This window comes from Sturnira hondurensis, unplaced genomic scaffold (assembly GCF_014824575.4).
Source record: "Sturnira hondurensis isolate 20B ecotype Veracruz unplaced genomic scaffold, ASM1482457v3 Scaffold0016081, whole genome shotgun sequence".
NCBI lineage: Eukaryota > Metazoa > Chordata > Mammalia > Chiroptera > Phyllostomidae > Sturnira > Sturnira hondurensis.
This window is the reverse complement of record NW_028088712.1, coordinates 144,061-165,491: the sequence shown is the minus strand read 5'-3', so window position 1 is coordinate 165,491 and position 21,431 is coordinate 144,061. Positions and strand designations below refer to the sequence as shown.

The window sequence follows — 21,431 nt, the reverse complement described above, 5'->3', positions numbered from 1 at the left end:
ATGTGCCTTCTCTTATCCCTGGTACGTTGCCACGTATCCTTGTCTGAGAAGCATAGAGTGTAGCCAGTTTTTTTCCACGTTGATTTTCTAGCTGACAGACTATATTCAGTAAACATCAGAATAGCCCTATATTTGTCTCAAAATAATTGACCAGTGTCTCTTCTTTCCAACATTGAATGTTCCCAAGAAGTGTTACCAAATTGGATTCATTGGTGTTTGGGCATTACTAATGATGTAATGGTTTGTCCAGTGTATTTTTATGTTCTGTGTTACATATTCAGTATATTTCTATGTGAAATATTGTCTTCAGCAGGATGAAGTTAAAGGAAGTAGATCGTACAGCTATGCAGGCATGGAGCCCTGCTCAGAATCATCCCATTTACCTAGCTACAGGTAAGTTCAGCAGAGAAGATAGTACATCTGACTTATTCATATGTGTTCTTTAAGATTCAAGTCAAGCTCCATCTCTAAAAAGCCTCTTCTTCCCTGGCAAGATACCTCCCTCCTTGCTATCAGCTGGATTCAGAGACCTTCCTCTGTGTTCCCAGAGCACCTTATACATCATAGCATTAGTCACAATATATTTGTAGTATCTTCCCCACTTTATACAGGTTGTATTTTATCTTTATTCCTCCAGGATTAAGCACAGCCCTGAGTTAGGATCTCATTGCTGTAGTGATTTAAACATCTTCTCAGTGGTATATGTGCTGAGATTTCAGCCACTATTACAGCACTCATGGATGAGATCATTGAAAAACATGCATTTAATTTTTATGTTGTATGGTTTCCTGAGTCTCTTATTTTTGCGTTTTGTGTGCATAATTACCATAAATGTATTTTCTGTAGGAACATCTGCTCAGCAATTGGATGCAACATTTAGTACTAATGCTTCCCTTGAGATATTTGAATTAGACCTTTCTGATCCATCCTTGGATATGCAATCTTCTGCCACTTTCTCTTCTTCTCACAGGTATGAGATTCAACCATGAATTCATGTGGCTATATTTGAATGAATGTTGTGATTTGTGCCTAGTTTTTCTGTAAATATATCATTATTAGAAACTGCACAGAATATCACCAACAATGACATGAAATATTTTGTGAAAAATGTATTAGTGAATTTCTCTGGAAGTAAAGAAGAGTCCATGTCTATTGATTTTTCAGTTGTTGACTGTTGTGTGTGGGATAGGAAGGAGAGGATCCAGTTTCTAGTATTTTTCCTTCTCATGATACAGTAGAGTTTCTTTTTTATATTTATATAAAGATTTTGTTTGCCCTGGCTTGTGTGGCTCAGTGGATTGGGCGCAGTACCGAAAACTAAAAGGTTGAGCGTTCGGTTTCCGGTCTGGGCACATGCCTGGGTTACAGGCCAGGTCCCTGGTTGGAGGCGTGCAAGAAGCTACTGATTGATGTTTCTCTCCCACTCTTTCTCCCTCCTCCTTTCTCTAAAATAAATAAAGTATTTTTTTAAATAGAGGAAGCAGAAGGGAGGGAGAAAGAGAGGGACAGAAGCAGTGATTTGTGAGAGAAGCATTGATCGGTTGCCTCTCGCAAGCACCCCAACTGGAGACCAGGCCCGCAATTCCGTCATGTGCCCTGACCAGAACTGAAGTGGCAACTTTTGGCTTTGCCGGATGTCGCGCAAATAAATGAGCCATGCCAGCCAGGACTTTCTTAGAGAATTTTAGGTGATTCCCTTCACATTTACTGTTTAACAAATCACTTGTTGGTGAGTATTTCCCTAGTCAAATAGAATCAAGGGAGTGGTTGCAGCTCTATTTTTCAGATAAACCAGAAGCGGCCTAGAAAGATCAACTAACTTGCCCAGGCCTAACAGTTTCTAGCTGGTGAAACCACTTGTAACCCTGTATCTTTGACACACAATTGTATCACGTACACTTTGTCACACTGTATTACCTCTTACAAAAGCATATTTTTACCCCTTTAAGTTATAAAATCAAATATGAACATGAGTATAGTAACAAAAGTGCCATTTTGCCAAGTCATTCACAGCTACCGGGACTAGAGGAGAAGCAGTGTTTTGGCAGTATTTATGAATATGTGAAGAATTAAATGTGTGACTTCAAATTAAATTCTACATTTATCTGACTTCAAAAATTAGTGGCTTTACTCATTTTCTCTTAAAGGTACCACAAGTTGATTTGGGGGCCTCATAAGATGGATTCCAAAGGAAATATCTCTGGAGTTCTGATTGCAGGTGGTGAAAATGGAAATATTATTCTTTATGATCCTTCTAAAATTATAGCTGGAGAGAAGGAAGTTGTGATTGCCCAAAATGACAAGCATACTGGCCCAGTGAGAGCCTTGGATGTGAACATCTTCCAGGTTAGACTTTTGACATTTATTTATCATCCTTGAGATATGGGCTACGTATTTGCAATAAGTATGTGAATCTACTATGCCTTAGTCTTGGAATGAAAAGCTGAGAATGCGTGCCAGTGGAGATTGGTGAGGGAGTATATATGTTTGACGAATGGAGAGTTCAGAGTTGAGTTCAGGATAAATGATACTACATGGAAGTATCTGTCTGATTTGATTGAGAGAAGTCTGGAGATGTCATACATCTGATTGGACAGTTTTTATACATTAGGAGCCCCATAGTTTGGAAACCTTGCGTTTTAAAAGTTTGTGCTATGCAACATTGGGTTGGTGACTGGGTTAATCCATGGTTTTATTAATTGAGAGATTTGGTATTTCTGACAAAGAGGTCAGTACTCTATGGCATAATTAGAAATATAAACAAATATAATACAAGTTAATTAATAGACAATTAAGGGTCTTTCTATGGTTACCATTATAAACATTACTGAATATTAATTTTATAAATATATAGGTTAATAAAGGTCTTGAGTTAATAGACTACTAGAGTCTATCAACCAAAAAGTATAACTATTATCTTAAAGTTTATATTAGTTACTTTTCTTGTTTTATAAGTGGATACCTAAAACATAGAACTTAAAGCCTAAACTTCTTGTTTTTTAAAATATATAATCTTTATTATATGGTTTTTAAATATATAATCTTTTAAAAATATATAATCTTTAAAAATATATAATCTTTATTACATGGTTTTCCATTACCATGTAGTCCACTTATATCCTATACCCCCGGCAATCACCACCCTGTTGTCCATGTCCAGGAGTCCTTTTACCTTTTTGCTCAGTCTCACCACCCCCTTACCTTTCCTCCTCCACTAGCTGTCATCTGTTCTCCATCTGTGAGTCTGTCTCTGATTTGCTTGTTAATTCAATTTGTCCATTAGATTCCACATATAAATGAAATTATATGGTATTTCTTTTTCTCTGACTGGCTTATTTCATTTAGCATAATGTTCTCCAGGTCCATCCATACTGTTGCAAAGGGTAAACCATCTTTTTTAAAAATTTATGGCCAAGCAGTATTCCATCGTGTAAATGTCCAATAGTTGTTTTTTCCACTCATCTATTGATGGACACTTGAAGCCCAAACTTCTTAATTTCTGCCATTTATGCTATATACTCTAGATTAGAAAGCTAGTTCTTTTGTTACTTGGGTCAAACAGCTGCTGATTTTTGGTTAACATCTTGTATTATAGGTACCTATTACCATAGAACTTCTCTATTTTCAGTTATATGTCTGTTGATCAGAGAAGAATTTATGAGAGTGAACAATAAAGGATGAAGCTTAATGCATGAAACTCATTATCTTGCTGTACTTCAATGTCAGTTTTAGGGTCTTTTTTTAAACTACCATAGTTTTTTTTTAAGATTTTATTTATTTATCTTTAGAGGGGAAGGGAAGGAGAGAAGGGGAGAAGTATCAATGTATGGTTGCCTCTCCTAAATCCCCTGGTGGGAACTGGCTCGCAACCCAGGCATGTGCCCTGACTAGGAATCGAACTGCAATTGTGTAGTTGACAGGCCCGTGTTCAATCTACTGAGCTACTCCAGCCAGGGCTGGTTTTAGGGTCTTTTTGACCATAAAGGTATGCAACAGAGAAAACCTAGAAATATTGCCACCTGGAACAAGATTGAGTGTAAATGAGATAGAATTATGTGAGGGATTTAAGAGGAGAGATTTTACTAGTACTACCTTGTTCTGGCTCCAGAAGCTAGGTTTGCAATACCTGGAGATACATGTCCTTATTTCAGATTCAGTATTTGCCTGAAAGCAATAATTGGTGATCTGTTTTTGCTTTCCACAAGTGAATTCCCTTCCGGAAATTTAAAACCACAAATGATAATCCCCATGTGGTTGCATGATTGTTTAAGAATTTACCCATGTAATTATTTTTTAATGTCTTGTATTAAAATGCCAATACACACATTACCTTTTTGCATTAAATAGAATTTTATATTTTTTCTAAGAAACTATTTAAATTTTATACTGTTATTAATAGTAGTTAGAAATTCATACTTTCTGCTTCTTTAATTAAATAGAGAAGTTGTATGACCTCAAAGTGATAGATCCTTCCAAATATGAACTGAGTTAACTTGAGTTCTTTTAATTTTTTGTAAGTGCTATTTAGTTATTAATTGTTTCTTATTGCAGACTAATCTGGTAGCCTCTGGTGCTAATGAGTCTAAAATTTACATTTGGGGTCTAAACAACTTTGCAACTCCAGTGACACCAGGAGCCAAAACACAGGTATTACATATTTTGTTGTGATCAGAATACCCAAAGTCAGTTCTTCTACCGTTAATTTATTTCAGCTTTTTCTCCCCACACTAAATATATTTGTTTAAAATCAGTGTTTAGATGCCATTGACTTTTCTTCAGGGCAGTGAAGCATTAATCTGTGTTTTTCAAAGTATCAGTGAGTCTTTCAACAACAAATATTTATTCACTACATCTGCCAGAGACTATTCAATGTACTAGACATACAGTAGTGAATAAAATAGTTGTCTTTAATATTTTTTTAGATATAGTATTTTAACACAATCCAATCTTAGAATAAAAAATAGTCTCTTAGGGGAACTTATTTTTAAAAGATTTTAATTATTTATTTTTAGACAGAGGGAAAGGGTAGAAGAGAGAAGCATCAATGTGTGGTTGCCTCTTGTGCACCCCTTACTGGGAACCTGGCCTGCAACCCAGGCTTGTGCCCTGAGTGGGAATCATCTGGAGACCCTTTGGTTCACAGGCTGACACAGAGGTCCACTGAGCCACACAGACAGAGCAGGGAACTTATTTTTTAAAAAAGCAACCCAGCCCTAGCTTGAAGTCTGAAAGACCCACAGGATTATTGACTTCTAGACAATTTCAGGTTCCAGGTCAGTCACCTGTTATTATTCTGGTGTGATGACTCTAAGGCATTATTCTCTATACTAAGTAATTTTTGAGACATTTTGCTTGTTATTTATTTTTAGAGAGAGGGGAAGGGAAGGAGAAAGAGAGAGAAACATCATTTGGTTGCCTTCTATACACATCATGACCGGGGACTGAACTCTCAACCCAGGCATTTGCCCCTACCAGGAACTGAACTGGCAACCCTTCGCTTTGAGGAATGACCTAGATGCACCACTCAGGGCTGTACTATGTATTTTTGATAAGCTGAGAAAGAACAGTTCTTCTGTTGCCTCTTTGAGTTTCTTTGTGTTGTATACACTACTCAATTTGAGTAGCCATTATGACGATAATGGGACCTAACATTTGCCAGTCTGAGGTTGGCATAATGGTAGTGTGTGGTTGACCATTATAAAGATATTTTTCTAATTGTCTAGGCTGTAACTTTTGCTCTGCCTAGTTGTTATATGGACCCACATCTGCTTTGTGGTCTCCCATCCACCTTGTGGCACTTGCAAAATAAAGAAACAGGGCTTTATTTATAACAGGAGCTTAATAAATCCCTAGTGGATGAGACAATATAAAACTGTTGCATATGTTGAGAATTTAGGAATGTAAAGCAAATTTGTGGAGTAAACAAATTAGATTTTTAAGTGGTCTATTTTCTGAAAATGAGCATCAGATGTTATGGTTAAATTTGATTATAATTGAGAAATGGTCTTTAATTGTTTATTCTTTATAGTCCCCAGAAGATATCAGCTGCATTGCATGGAACAGACAAGTCCAGCACATTTTAGCATCAGCCAGTCCCAGTGGCCGGGCCACTGTATGGGATCTTAGAAAAAATGAACCTATCATCAAAGTTAGTGATCATAACAGGGTAAGTTTATGATTGATTTGTGATGAATATTTTGTATTCTTCTGTAGGTAATCCTATATTGTTTGTTAGAGCTGGCAACAAATAAAATTTCTGTAAAGTCAAAGCCTGTATTTTCATGAACAGTCATGTTGGAACAATAAGATTTTTTCTGAGGGAAAATAAAGTTCTCAGTAAACCATGTTAGATATTATTAATGATGAAGAGAGAGATTAGGGCCTTATTCTATGATATTCTGCTTGTTCTGCTAGCTGTTCCAAAGCATTACAACAATTTAAAATATATATTTTATTTATTTTTTAGAAGGAGGGGAAGGGAGTGGAAGGGAGAGAAACATTGATGTGTGAGAGAAACATCAATGGTTGCCTCTTGCACATGCCCGCCTGGGGAACAGCCTGAAATCCGGGCATATTCCCTGACCAGTGATCAAACCAGTGACCTTTCACTTTTCAGGAAGACACCCAGCCGAGCTACATCGGTCAGGGCTATAGCAACTTTTTAATTCAGGTTTACTTTTCTCTAAAATGTAAAGATTTTCCCTGAAAGTAGTTTTATAACTGTGAACTTGTAGTTTCCAAACTCCTGGCTTCATCCCTTCTATTAGGTACTGCTAAAGTGAACTAATGTTCTTCTCCGACTGCCTAGTTGATGCCTAATCCTAGTGGATTTAGTCAACATTAAATTTTCTACCTTTAATTTCTTAATATTATGTCATCATATCCTGTAAGATAATTTAGATACCATTAGGGCCTTGTTTTGTTAGTTTGTTTTTAATTACATGGTATAGCTGGACATTTTCAAAAATAAGTTTGCTTAAATCAGAAATACATATATGATTTTTCTTTTTGTTGTTGTTTTTTAATTATATTTTATTGATTACAGTATTACAGTTGTCCTGACTTTTCCCTCTTAGCTCCTCTTTACCCAGTGTGCCCTACACCCTCAGGCAGTGCTCCCACCACTGTTCATGACCATAGGTCATGCATGTAAGTTCTTTGGCTACTCCATTTCCTATGCTGTAATTTATATTCCCATGGCTATTCTGTAACTATACCTATTTGTACTTCTTAGTCCCCTATCTCTTCACCCATTCTCCCCCTCCCCCTTCCTATCTGGCAACCTTCTAGTAGCTAATTTCTTTTCTCCTGCTTTTAAGAGTCTCTCTTTATCTTTAACCTTTGGCTTTTTAATAGTGATGTGTTTTGGAGTGGGCCTCTTTGCATCCATCATAATTGGGATTCTGTGTGCTACTTGGACTTGCATGTCTATTTCCTTCACCAAATTATGGGAGCTTTCTTTCATTATTTTTTCAGATAGATTTAAAATTTCTTGCTCTTTCTCTTCTCCTTCTGGCACCCCTATGAGGCAAATGCTGGATTGCTTAAAGTTGTCCCAGAAGCTATTTATACTATCCTCATTTTTTTGGATTCTTTTTCTTCTTCTTTTTTGTGCTACTAAGTTCCTTGATCATCCTTATAACCAGTGTTTTGACTTCTGCATCTGATAGATTGCTTATCTTGATTTCATTTAACTCTTTTTCTGGATTTGTGATCTGTTCTTATATTTGGGCCATGTTTCTTTGTTTCCTCATTTTGGCAGCGTCCCTGTGTTTATTTCTATGTATTAGGAAGAGCTGCTTTGACTCTGTCTTGGTAGTATGGCCTAATGTAGTTGGTGTCCTGTGGGGTCCAGTGACACAGCCTCCCATATCACCCAAGCTTGGGACTCGAGGTGTGCCCTCCATATGGGCTGAGTACACCCTCCGCTTAGAGTTGAGTCTTGGTTGCTATTGGCAGATCAATGGGAGGAATGTAGCCTGGCTATTGAGCTGCAAGGACTGGCTGTGACCACTGACCACCAGCCTCCACCCTCCATGGAGGATCAGCTGTGCAGGGGCTAGCTATGCAGGTGCTATCTGGGTTCAGTGGCCCTGGAGTTCCCTGGGTAGTGTAGGCCAAGGTCAGCCCTCACCTGTGTTTTGCTGTGGCACCCTGCCTGAGCTGTGAAACAATCTGTGATGGCTGCCCCTTGTGCTGGACTTGGAGATTCTCAGATCAAGTCAAGCTGTGCCTCTAATCTGGCTGCCTCTAGGGCTCACTGAAACTAGCTGTTGCTTGTTTGATAGTATTTAGGAGCAAAGACCAGCCATTCTTATGGAAAAGCAGCTAGAGTGGCCCATAAATGGGTAGGGTAGAGCCTCTGGGGATCTCCAAGGTGTATCACACAGTGTTAGCCAGGTTGATGGAATCTCAGATGTGGCACCAGCCTATCAACTCTGTGGGAGGAGGGCTCAGGAAAGGGACAAATGCCTCTGCTTGCCTGTTGCCAGAGACTTCAGTATTTCCCTGTGTACGACTGGTGCCCTTCATGCTGCCACCCCAGTGTTTGAGCTCAGAGAGAGAGAGAGTCTGAGTAGGTGAGTCTGTATGTGGATTTCCCAAGAGAACTGCTTAGGGCTCCAGCAGCCTCCTCCACTGACTCAATTGCTGCTTGTTTTCACAGCCAGAACTTGTGGGGACTTACCTTCCTGGAGCTAGAATCCTGGGAAGGGGGTCCTGGTGTGGGTCTGGGACTCCTCCCTCCCAAGATATCTGTCCCAAATTTTTATCCATGCGGGTGTTAGGCCAGCCCATTCCATGTCCATGTCCCTCCTACCAGTCTGGACAGATGTGGTTTCTTCAATTCCGCAGTAGCCAGATTTCCATTCAACTTGGTTTCTGGTGTTCCTGAGTGATGATTGTTCTATATTTTAGTTGGAATTTTGATGTAGTTGTGCGAAGAGGTGAGACATATCTGCCTATGTTGCCATCTTGACTGAAAGCTGCACTATTTTTCAAAAATTCTATTGTCAATAAATGATTGCAAAATTCAGTTGCATTTTGTTATCTCTATTTTGTCATGTGGCCTTCCTTGAGCCAAACTCTGTGGTCAGGAAAATGGAATACTCTAATTAGTTATGCTCCAAGTTACATACTAGTTTCTGGAATTGATTTGAGTCAACTCCACCCCAACCATATGGACTAAGAATTTGTAAAGATTATTTCTGTTCCAGAGAGTTATTAGGAAATAGATTGCACTATAGCAGCAGAGGTGAGTAGCTATGACAGAGACCTTATAAAAGTCTCTGACAGAGACCCACAAAGCCTGACATATTTACAGTCTGTACTTGGACAAACTTGCTAACTTCTGATCTAGTCATTGCTTGAATTTTTTTTTTTTTTGGTGCCAAAAATTCTTTCTAAAAAATAATTATTTTCTAAAAGATCTAAATATGTACATATATTTATTAATGTGTCATCCATGAAATAATAAAGAAATATATATATATATATAATTTCATGTGTCATCTATTTTACTTGCCTGAAATAGCATCCCACTTGGAACACTATTTCAGTTACAGCTCAAGATTTCTGGATTCATACCTAAATTGTACCAAATTGGACTCACTTTTCTTGTGAATAAGGTATTCCTTGATTAAAAGTTGAATTTTAAAACATCCTATAATCCTCTAGCAGCTTCATAATAAGATTTTCTCTGAATACACTTAGCTTTTTAATGACAAGATGAGCTGTAACATGTCAGAGTCATCCTTTAAAAGTACATGATTCAATCAGTTGCATTTACTTATTTTTTTTTTAATTTTCTTAAAATAATTAATTGACTAAAATATGACTGTCCTGCCTTGGTAGTTTCACTAAAATTATGCAGTATAGATGTTATAATTTACTAATAATTTTAGCTATAATTGAATTATAAATAATACTTAATTTGATATTTTTGTCTTAATATTATATAACATTAATATGTTACTACTGCTGTAAATCTTCATACTTTTAGAATATGTAAAATTTATTTTTAAAAATATTTATTCTTACATATTTTAAACATTTATTACATATTTAGAATATGTAAAATATATGTAAATTTATTTTTATTGTTAGGGTTATTTTACATTACTTTTTTAAAAAAGATTTTATTTATTTATTTATCTTTAGAGGGGAAAGGAGAGAGGGAGAGAAACATCAATGTATGGTTGCCTTTGGTGCATCCCCTGCTGGGAGTTGGCCTGCAGGGAACCGGCCTGCAACCCAGGCATGTGCCCTGACTGGGAACCGAACCGCGATCCTCTGGTTTACAGGCCTGTGCTCAATCCACTGAGTTACACCAGCCAGGGCATTTTACATTACTTTTTATTGAAATTCTGTGAAGGTCAATAGGAAGTAGATTATGTTATAAAAATATTAAAATACCTTATTGTCTTCTGCTGTGTTATATTTTTCCCATGTGTAAATTTACCACAGGTTGTATTACAGGTTGCCTTACTATTTTTAATTTTCTTTATAAATTAATCATTTACTTTTTAAGATCATTTACTTTTTGAGGTCCAGCTGTATTCGGTTAATTTACTCTTCTCTGTTGTCATTGCTGAAGTTACAGCCCTTTACTTGATAGTCTCTAGACCACTGTGCAATAGAAATAGAATGTGAAATACAAATGTGAGCCACACATATATTTCAGGTATTCTAGTAGCCACATTTAAATTAGTACAAAGGAAGATGGGAAGTTAATGTTAATATATTTTCTTTAACCTGATATATCCTGAATATTACCATTTCACCATGTAATTTAACATAAAATATTAATTTGATAATTTACCTTCTTATTTTTATTAAGTCTTTGAAATCCAGCTTCCATCTTACACTTTCTGCATTTCTCTAGACCATAGGGCTCACTTGAAATCTATTTGAATTTTAAGTATTCTTGATGATTACTCTCCTAAATTAACTTTTTAAAAAGTTGGGTGCTTTCCTTGAGTTACAAATAAATAGAATTTTACTTGAATAATCTAAGTTTGAATGTTCTTGATTTATAAAGTATCAGTGCAGACAGTACAAATTAGTCACATCAACATAATAGGATGGATAAAATCCACAAAATCTATATTTAGATAAACTAAATTATTATTTGCCTATCTTGCATAAGATTAATAAATATTTATTTATCTGTTCATTTATTTATGGCTAAAGTATATTTTATTGATTATGCTATTACAGTTTCCCCAATTTTTCCCCCTTTCCCTCTCTGCTCTGCATCCCCAACCCTCTAATATTCTCCACCCCCTAGTTCATGTCCATGGATTGTACATATAAGTTCTTTGAGTTCTCTATTTCCTATACCACTTTTTACCTCTCCCTGTCTATTTTATGTCTACCAATTATGCTTCTTCTTCCCTGTACCTTTTCCTCCCTATTCCTCCCTTCCTCCTCCCCATTGAAAATCCTCCATGTGATGTCCATTTCTCTGATTCTGTTCCTAGTAGTTCACTTATTTTTTGTTTTCTTTGGATTTTTTTAGGTTCATTTGTTGATAGTTGTGAGTTTGTTTTCACTTCACTGTTTATACTTTTGATCTCCTATTCCTTAGAAAAGTCCCTTTAACATTCCATATAATAAGGTCTTGGTCATGATGAACTCCTTTTACTTGAACTTATCTAGGGAGCACTTTATCTGCCTTTCCATTCTAAATGAAAGCTTTTCTGGATAGAACAATCCTGGATGTAGGTCCTTGCCTTTCATTACTTCAAATACTTCTTTCCAGCCCCTTCTTGCCTGCAAGGTTTCTTTGGAGAAATCAGCTGATAGTCTTGTGAGAACTCCTTTGTAGGTCACTCTCTCCTCCTTTCCTCTTGCTTCTTTTAAGATTCTCTTTTCATATCTGAGCTTGGGTAATTTAATGATGATGTGACTCGGTGTGTTCCTCTTTGGGTCCAACTTATTTGGGACTCTCTGAGCTTCATGGACTTCCTGGAAGTCTATTTCCTTCACGAGATTGGGGAACTTTTCTTTCATTACTTGTTCGAATAAGTCTTCAATTTCTTGCTGCTGTTCTTCTCCTCTGGCACACGTATAATTTGGATATTAGAATGTTTCAAGTTGTCCCAGAGGTTGCTAAGTCTCTCTTCATTTTTTTTATTCTTGTTTCTTCATTCTGTTCCACTTGGATGTTTATTTCTTCCTTTTGTTCCAAATTGTTGCTTTGAGTCCTGGTTTCCTTCCTGTCACTGTTGGTTCCCTGAATATTTTGCTTTATTTCATTTTGGGTATCTTTCATTTGTTCTTTCATTTTTTTCAACCAAGCTCAGTCAGTTCTTTGAACATTTTGATTACCAGGGCTTTAAATTCTCCATCAGATAGGTTGCCTGTCTCCTCATCACTTAGTTCTCTTTCTGAAGTTTTGCTCAGTTATTTCATTTGGGCCCTATTTCTTTGTCTCAGCACACCTGTTAAATTATAAGGGGATGGGGGCCTTAGGTATTCGCCAGGCCAGGCAACCCTCTTTGCTGTACTGCAGTGCTGCCTGTGAGGGAGGGGCCAGAGAGGGCACAATGCAGCTCACCTGCTTGGCTCTTGCCCCACTTTCGAATGAGCTCTTGTGTAAGACTGGGAGTTTCTCCGACCATGGCAACCAAGGTAGTCCACAGTCAGCTCTGAGTCTCAGTTTCTGGTTCAGTCAGCCCCACCCGTGTGGGCCACCACCTCACCTGAGGTTCTCTCTGTCCACTGCCTTACTATTCTGGTTGTTCTGGTTGACTGTTTCTTTAATTCCTTGGTTGTCAGAGTTCCGTGCAGTTTGATTTTATGACACTTCTGGTTGTTTATTGATTTTAATCTGATTGTTATCCTCCTTTTGGTTGTTCAAGGAAGCAAAGGGTTTCTACCTATGTGTCCATCTTGGCCAGAACTCCCAAGATTAATAAATATTTAAATACTACTTACTCACTTTTAGGGGGGTTATTTTAATATTAAGAATTATGGAAAGTCTATAAACCAAATTTAATGTAGTCTAATTTCTTAATTGATTTAGGTCAGCGATGTGTTAAGTATTATTTATTGCATGCTCTTATTCAAATAGTTAATCTAATTTCAATCTAAGGAATAATCTAATTAATTTTGATAGTATACTTTTATTCTATTCTAGATTCAATTTTGAGTTTCCCACCAGTTATTTACTTTAGTGTTTACATTTATGTACATTTATATGTGTTTCAAAAATGATTTTAGCCCTGGCTGCTACAGCTCAGTGGATTGAGCATGGGCCTGTGAACCAGAGGATCGCAGTTCAATTCCCAGTCAGGGTACATGCCTGGGTTGCAGGCCAGTTCCCAGCAGGGGACACACAGGAGGCAACTATACATTGATGTTTCTCTCCCTCTCTCCTCCCCTTCCCCTCTAAAGATAAATAAATAAAATATTTTATTAAAAATGATTTTAGCAGCATTAATATTCTAAATATAGCAGTAATAGAAATAAAAATGCCTAAATTTGAGCTTATAGTCTAAAAATCTGCCTTCAGAAATAATCTTATGCCAATATAGTTTTTTAAATAATGATTTATTTAATGGCTATAGTCATAATAGAGTATCACATTATTAAATTATTTATTATGCTAAATAAATGAAAAAGAGACAATGCTTCATAGAACATGTAAATGTGATAGCTATCAGAACAAAGAGAAGGGAACCTTAACTAGGACTGTAAGCAGACTATAGAGAAAATTGGGAGAGAGTTCTGGCCAAGATAGAGGCACAGGTAGAAATTCTTTGTTTCCTCATACAAACAATACAAGAATAAAAACCAATCTAAAAACAATAAACAACCTGGAGTGCCAGAAAATCAAACTGCATGAAACTCTGACAACCTAGGAGTTAAAGAAACATTCACCCAGATCAGTGGGAGGGCAGGAGGGGCACAGATGGGCAGTTGAGGGGAGAGGATGTGCGGTGGGACAGCAAACCCCTCAGGCAAGGCAGGGCTGGCTGAATGGTAAACTAAAGGCTCAAAGAAAGCTGTAAACTACTGCAGAGGTTGCCATGGTGGGAGAAACTCACAGTCTCACATGAGAGAGTTCACTGGAAAGTGAGACTACTAGCAGAAGAAGTGGGCAGAATTATTCTGTCTCTGACCCCTGCCCCACAGACACAATGCAGCAAAGAGGGTTGCCTAATCCTGGTGAATACCCAAGTCTTTGCCCCCTTACAATATAACACATGCACCAAGACAAAGAAATATGGCCCAAATAAAAGAACAGATCAAAACTCCAGAAAAAAGAGTTAAGCAATGCAGAGATAGCCAACCTTTTTGATACAGAGTTGAAAATACTGGTGATCAGGATTCTTACAGAACTGATTGAGCACAGTTGCAAAATAAAGGCTACCAAAACTGAAATAAAACAGAATATACAGGGAACCAACAGTGAAGAGAAGGAAACCAGAACTCAAATAAATGATTTGGAACAAATGGAAGAAATAAACATTCAACTGGAACAGGATGAAGAAATGAGAATTCAAAAAAATGAAGAGGCTTAGGAAACTCTAGGACAACCTGAAACACTCTAATATCAGAATCATAGGGGTACTAGAAGGAGAAGAGCAGAAAATCAAGAAGTTGACAAATTACTTGAACAAGTAATGAAGGAAAACTCGTGAAGGAAATAGACTTCCAGAAAGCCATGAAGCTCAGAGAGTCCCAAATAAGTTGGACCCAAAGAGGAACACACCAACTCACATCATCATTAAGTTACCCAAGCTCAAACATAAAGAGAGAATCCTAAAAGAAGCAAGAGGGAAGGAGAGAGTGACCTACAAAGGAGTTCCCACAAGACTATCAGCTGATTTCTCCAAAGAAACCTTGCAGGCAAGAAGGGGCTGGAAAGAAGTATTTGAAGTTACGAGAGGCAAGGACCTACATCCAAGATTACTCTATCCAGAAAAGTTCTCCTTTGGAATGGAAGGGCAGATAAAGTGCTCCCCAGATAAGTTCAGGTTAAAGGAGTTCATCATCACCAAGCCTTTATTGTATAAAATGTTAAAGGAACTTTTCTAAGGAATATAAGGAGATCAAAAGTATGAACAGTAAAATGACAACAAACTCACAACTATCAACAACTGAACCTAAAAAAATTAAAGCAAAAACTAAGCAAACTATGAGAACAGGAACAGAATCAGAGAAATGGACATCACATGGAGGTTTTTCAATGAGGAGAAGGAGGGGAAGAATGTGGGGGGGGGAGTACAGAAAATAAAAAGCATAATTGGTAGGTACAAAATACATAGGGAAAAGGTAAGAATGGTATAGGAAACAGAAGTCAAAGAACTTATATGTACAGCTGATGGACAGGAACTAAGTTGGGGAATGCTGGAGGGTTGGGGAGTGCCTGGTGAAGGAGAATAAAGGGGAGAAAAAATGGGACAATTGTAATAGTATAATCAATAAAATATACTTAAACAGAAAAAATTATATCACAGATAGTTTTTAGAAATATTTTGGAATGTTTGGTGAGACTCAAATGAGATTAGGCTAACTTCCACTAAAATAAGTTCAGTACAATAGTTTCTCACATTTACTTTTGAAAGAGTTATTCCAAAAATTGTGCATCTAGTACCATTCTATGTATCTGAGGATAAAAATTTAATGTTTTATTACATTTGAATGGGACGATTTCTGTGTTATGTGATATAATTTAATGTATTTAGCAAACAATTCAATACCTTATATTTTCTTTATCATGTCTGACATGATTAGAATAGAAATTTTTCTAGAGAGAATTATAACTCTCATTTAACTGATGGTTTCTGGTAGTCTACTGAAAGTTTTTGTAAAAATTACAGTATTTATAATTTCTATGTTATTAGAGATAACTACATTGTTATTCTCTTTTTACATTTTAGAATTAAGGCTTTAAATAATAATTTAAAAGATATAACAGAAATTGAGAAGATGCAATTTCAAATTATTTAATCTTTCTTGTTGAATAATCATTAGGGGAGTTATCATTTTATACAAATTAATAGATTGTATTGCTTCTTTAAAAATTATTGTAATAGTACCCCTTGTAAAGGCAATATATATATTGGCTATACTTTTCAATTTATCTTAACATTCTGAATATTAACACTAAGTGCCTGTTTTTTTTAAATTCTTTTTTTATTGTTTAATTTTACAGTTGTCCTGCCTTTTCTCCATTGCTCTCCCCTGCTGTGTCCCGCCCCACTCCTACAGTCAATCCCCTCCCCCATTGTCCATGCTCATGAGTCCTCTGTTCATGTTCTATGACTTACCCCTTACCTTTCTTTCCCCCAGTATTCCCCTCTTCCCACCCCTCTAGACACAGTCAGGTTGTTCTTTATTTCCATGTCTCTTGTTCTGTTTTCCTCATGTGTTTGTGTTGTTGATTAAATTCTACTTACAGATGAGATCCTGTGGTATTTATCTTTCACTGTGTGGCTTATTTCACTTAGCATAGTATTCTCCAGTTCCATTCATACTGCCTAGAATGGTAGGAGTTCTTTTTTTCTGCTGCATATTATTCCATTGTGTAAATGTACTACAGTTTTTCATCTACTCATTTATTGATGGGAACTTAGGCTGTTTCCAGTACTCAGCAATTGTAAATAACGCAGCTATGAACATTGGGGTGCATAGGTTCCTTTGAATTGGTGATTCAGGATTCTTAGGGTATAGTCCTACCAGTGGGATGCTGGATCAAAGGGCAGTTTCATTTTTAGTTTTTGATGAAATTCCATACTGTTTTCCACAGTGGCTGTACCAGTCTTCATTCCCAACAACAGTGCACTAGGGTTCCTTTTTTCCCACAACCTTGCCAGCACTTGTTTGTTGATTTATTTATGGTGGCCATTCTGACCAGTGTGAAGTAGTATCTCATTGTGGTTTTCATTTGCATCTCTTTGATGGCTAGTGATGATGATTATCCTTTCCAATGTCTCTGGACCCTCTGTATGTCCTCCTTGAACAAGTGTGTGTTCAGGTCCTTTTCCCATTTTTTTTTATTGGATTCTTTGTCTTCCTGGTGTGGAGTTGTGTGAATTCTTTATATATTTTGGAGATCAAACCCTTGTCTGAGGTATCATTGGCAAATATGTTTTCCTGTAAGGTTGGTTCCCTTTTCATTTTGTCAATGTTTTCTTTAGTTGTGTAGAAGCTTTTAAATTTGATGTAATTGCATTTGTTTATTCTTTCCTTTATATCCCTTGCCCAATGGGATGTATGGATGAAAATATTACTGCATGGAATATCTGACATTTTCCTGCCTATATTCTCCTCTAGGACTTCTATGGTATTATGACTTATATTTAAGTCTTTCATCCATCTTGAGGTTATTTTGGTGTGTGGCATAATTTGTGTGGCATAAGTTTCATTTTTTTTTGCATGTAGTTGTTCAGATCTCCCACACCATTAATTGAAGAGGTCATTTTTACTCTATTTTATGCTCCTGCTCCCATTGTCAAATATTAATTAACTATAGACACATGGGATCTATATTCTGTTCCATTGGTCTATGTGTCTGGTCTTATGCCAGTACCAGACTATTTTGATTACAGTGGCCTTTGAATATAGTTTGATATCAGGTTTTGTGATCCCTCCTACTTCGTTCTTCTTTCTCAAAATGACTGAGGCAGTTTGGAGGTCATTTATGGTTTCATATAAATTTTTGAAATGTTTGTTCTTTATCTGTGAAATATGTTACTGGTAATTTGATAGGGACTGTGTTGAACATATAGATTGCTTTGGATAGTATGGACATTTTGATGATGTTAATTCTTCCAATCCATGAACATGGTACCTGCTTCCATTTGTTTGTGTCTTCCTTAATTTCTTTCTTCAGTGTTCCGTAGTTTTCTAAGAAGAGTTCTTTTACCTTCTTCATTATGTTTATTCCTAAGTATTTTCTTTTACTTGCGCTGTAGTAAGTGGGTTTTTTCCCTATATTTTATTGTTAGTGTACAAAAATGCCTTCGATTTCTGAGTGTTGATGTTGTATCCTGCCATTTTGCCAAATTCATTTATCAGGTTGAGGAGTTTTTAGGTGGAATCTATAGGGTTTTCTATGCACACTATCATGTCATCTGGAAATGGTGACAGCTTCACTTCGTCCTTTCCAACTTGAATGAGTTTTATTTATTTTTTCTCATTTGATTGCTGTAGCTAGAGCTTCCAACACTATGTTGAATAGAAGTGGTGGAAGCGGACATCCTTGTCTTGTGCTGGATCTTAGAGGAAAAGCTTTTTGTTTTTGCCTGTTGAATATGATGTTGGCAATAGGTTTCTTGTATATGGCCTTTATTATGTTAAGGAATGCTCCCTCTACTCCCGCTTTGCTGAGTGTTTTTATCATAATTGGGTGCTGTACTTCATCAAATGCTTTTTCCTCTCTGTTGATATGATCATGTGGTTTTTGTCTTTCATATTGTTTATGTGATACATTATATTTACTGACTTGCATATATTGTACCATGCTTGCATCCTGGGATGAATCCCACTTCATCATGGTGTATGGTATTTTTAATATATTTTTGGATCCAGTTTGCCTATATTTTGTTGAGGATTTTAGCATCTATGCTCATCAGTGATATTGGCCTATAGTTTCCTTTCTTTGTTGTATCTATCTGTTTTTGGAATTAGGATAATATTGCCCTTATAAAAAGAGTTTGAGAATCTTCCCTCTCCTTGGATTTTTTGAAATAGTTTGAGTAGAGTCAGGGTTAACCCTTCTCTAAATGTTTGGTAAAATTCTCTGATGAAGTTCTCTGGCCCAGGCTTTTGTGTGCTGGGTGTTTTTTGATTATGGCTTCAATTTTCTTTGTTGTGATTGATCTATTCAGGCTTTCTACTTTTTTGTCACTCAGTTTAGAAATATTATATGTTTCTAGAAATTTGTCCATTTCACCCAGGTTTTCAAATTTCTGGGCATATAGTTATTCGTCGTAATTTCTTATGATCCTTTGTATTTTTATGGTATCAGTTGTAAATTCTCTTCTTTCATTTCTGATTTTAGTTTTTGGGGTATTCTCTCATTTTTCCTTGATGAGTCAGGTTAAAGACTTGTCGATTCTGTTTAACTTTTCAAAGAATTAGCTCCTGGATTCATTGATCCTTAGAATTGTGCTTTTAGCCTCTATGTCATTTAATTCTGCTCTGATTTTGGTTATTTCCTTCCTTCTACTTGCTCTGGGCTGTCTTTGTTGTTGTTCGTCAAGTTCTTGTAGGCATAGGGTTAGGTTGTTTGTTTGAAATGTTTCTATGTTTTTTAGGCAGGCCTGTATCACTATGAACTCCCCACTCAGGATTGTCTTCACTGTGTCCCATAAGTTTTGGACTATTGTGTGTTCCTTGTCATTTGTTTTCAGAAACTTTTTAAAAATATATTTTATTGATTATGCTATTACAGTTGTCCTATTCCCCTCCTTCATCCCCTCCACCCTGCACACCCCCTCCCCCACCATTCCCCCCCTTTAGTTTATGTCCATGTGTTGCAAGTTCTTTAGATACTATATTTCCCATACTATTCTTGCCCTCCGCCCTATTTTCTACCTACCATCTATGCTACTTATTCTCTCCCCCCTTCTCCCCCCTTCTCCCCCCTTCTCCTGCTCCCACTCCCCTGTTGCTAATCCTTCATGTGATCTCCATTTCTATGGTTCCACTCCTGATCTAGCTGTCTTCTTAGATTGCTTTTGTTTTATATGTGGTTGTTAATAACTGTGGGTTTGCTGTCCTTTAACTGTTCATTTTTTTAATCTTCTTTTTCTTAGATAAGTCCCGTTAACATTTCATATAATAAGGGCTTGGTGATGATGAACTCCTTGGATTTGATCTTATCTGAGAAGCACTTTATCTGTCCTTTCATTCTAAATGAAAGCTTTGCTGGATAGAGCAATCTTGGGTGTGGGTCTTTGGATTTCATGACTTGGAATACTTCTTTCCAGCCCCATCTTACTTGTAAGGTCTCTTTTGAAAAATCCGCTGACAATCTGATGGGCACTCCTTTGTAGGTGACTGTCCCCTTATCTCTTGCTGCTTCTAGAATTCTCTCCTTCATTTTAATCTTAGCTAATGTAATGATGATGTGCCTTGGTGTGTTCCTTCTTGGGTCCAACTTCTTTGGGACTCTCTGAGCTTCCTGGACTTTCTGAAAGTCTATTGCCTTTGCCAGATTGGGGAAGTCCTCCTTTATTATTTGTTCAACAAGTTTTCCACTCATGGCTGTTACTCTTCCCCTTCTGGTACCCCTATAATTCAGATGTTGGAATGTTTAAAGATGTCCTGGAGGTTCCTAAGCCTCTCCTCTTTTTTTTGAATTCTTGTTTCTTCCTTCTTTTCTGTTTGGTTATTTCTTTTTTCCTTCTGGTCCACTCCCTTGGGTTGAGTCTCAGTTTCCTTTCCATCACTATTGGTTTTCTGTGCATTTCCCTTCATTTCAATCAGTTTAGCCTTCATACATTCCTCTAATTTGTGGCTAAAATCAACCAATTCTGTGAGCATTCTGATCACCAGTATTTTGAACTGTGCATCTGAAATATTGGCTATTTCTTAGACACTTAGAATTATAGGCCCTGGGGCTTTGAGCTGTTCTTGAGTCATAATGTTTGGTCTGTTCATACCTGTTGTGTATGAGGGGCGGAACCTTAGGTGTTCACCAGGGCGGGGCAACCCAGGTCACTGGATTGTGACACTGTATGTGGGGGTGGGGTCAGAGAGAGAAAAAAATGGCACTTTGCTCTGCTCTGCCCTCCCAGATTTCTGTCCCCTCTGTGGCTTCCCACAAGCAAATTGGGCCCCTCTGGTGCTGATTCCCGGGTGTGTGGGCCCGTGTACTCTCCAGGACCCTGAGGGTCTCTCCAACGAACTATCTGTGAGCCTGGGAGCCTTTCCCAGCCCCTCGACCATGAGAAAGTCTTTCCAGTTGGTGCTTTCAGGCTCTAATTCCTATCACTGGGGCCCTAGCCTGAGTGGTCTGTCTCACTGTTCACTCTTTCACTTGGTTTATCTGTGTTCAAATGTGTGACTGAAGTCAGCCAGCCACCCTGCACACTCACTGGGTCTGTCTGTCGCCACCCCAAGCCTGGGATCCACCAACCGCCTCCCCCTCCTATCCTGGGTCAGTGGGACTGAACCATCTTTCCAAACCGACCCGCTGATTCCACCCCTCTTACCGGTCTGGCTGAGTGGTTTGTTGTTGTCGGACTTCCGTACAGTTCAATTTTCACTGTTTTGGCTGTGTTTTTGTTTCTAAAACTTAGCTGTCTTTAAATTTAGTTGTGAGAGGGGGCACAGTGTTTCCACCTATGCCTCCATCTTGGCTGTAAGCCCTTCTCTGTCTCTTTTTATGGCCTTTGTTTTGAGGTCTATTTTGTCTGATATGAGTATTGCTTCCCCAGCTTTTTTTTCTGTCCATTTGCTTGGAATATTCT

The 21,431-nt window shown here is 37.4% G+C and overlaps 1 pseudogene; it reads left to right on the top strand.

Moving 5' to 3' along the window:
- The first annotated feature begins 241 nt into the window (after positions 1-241).
- Positions 242-21,431, top strand: part of LOC119000640 (transcription factor-like 5 protein) — a 34,851-nt pseudogene continuing 13,661 nt past the window's right edge.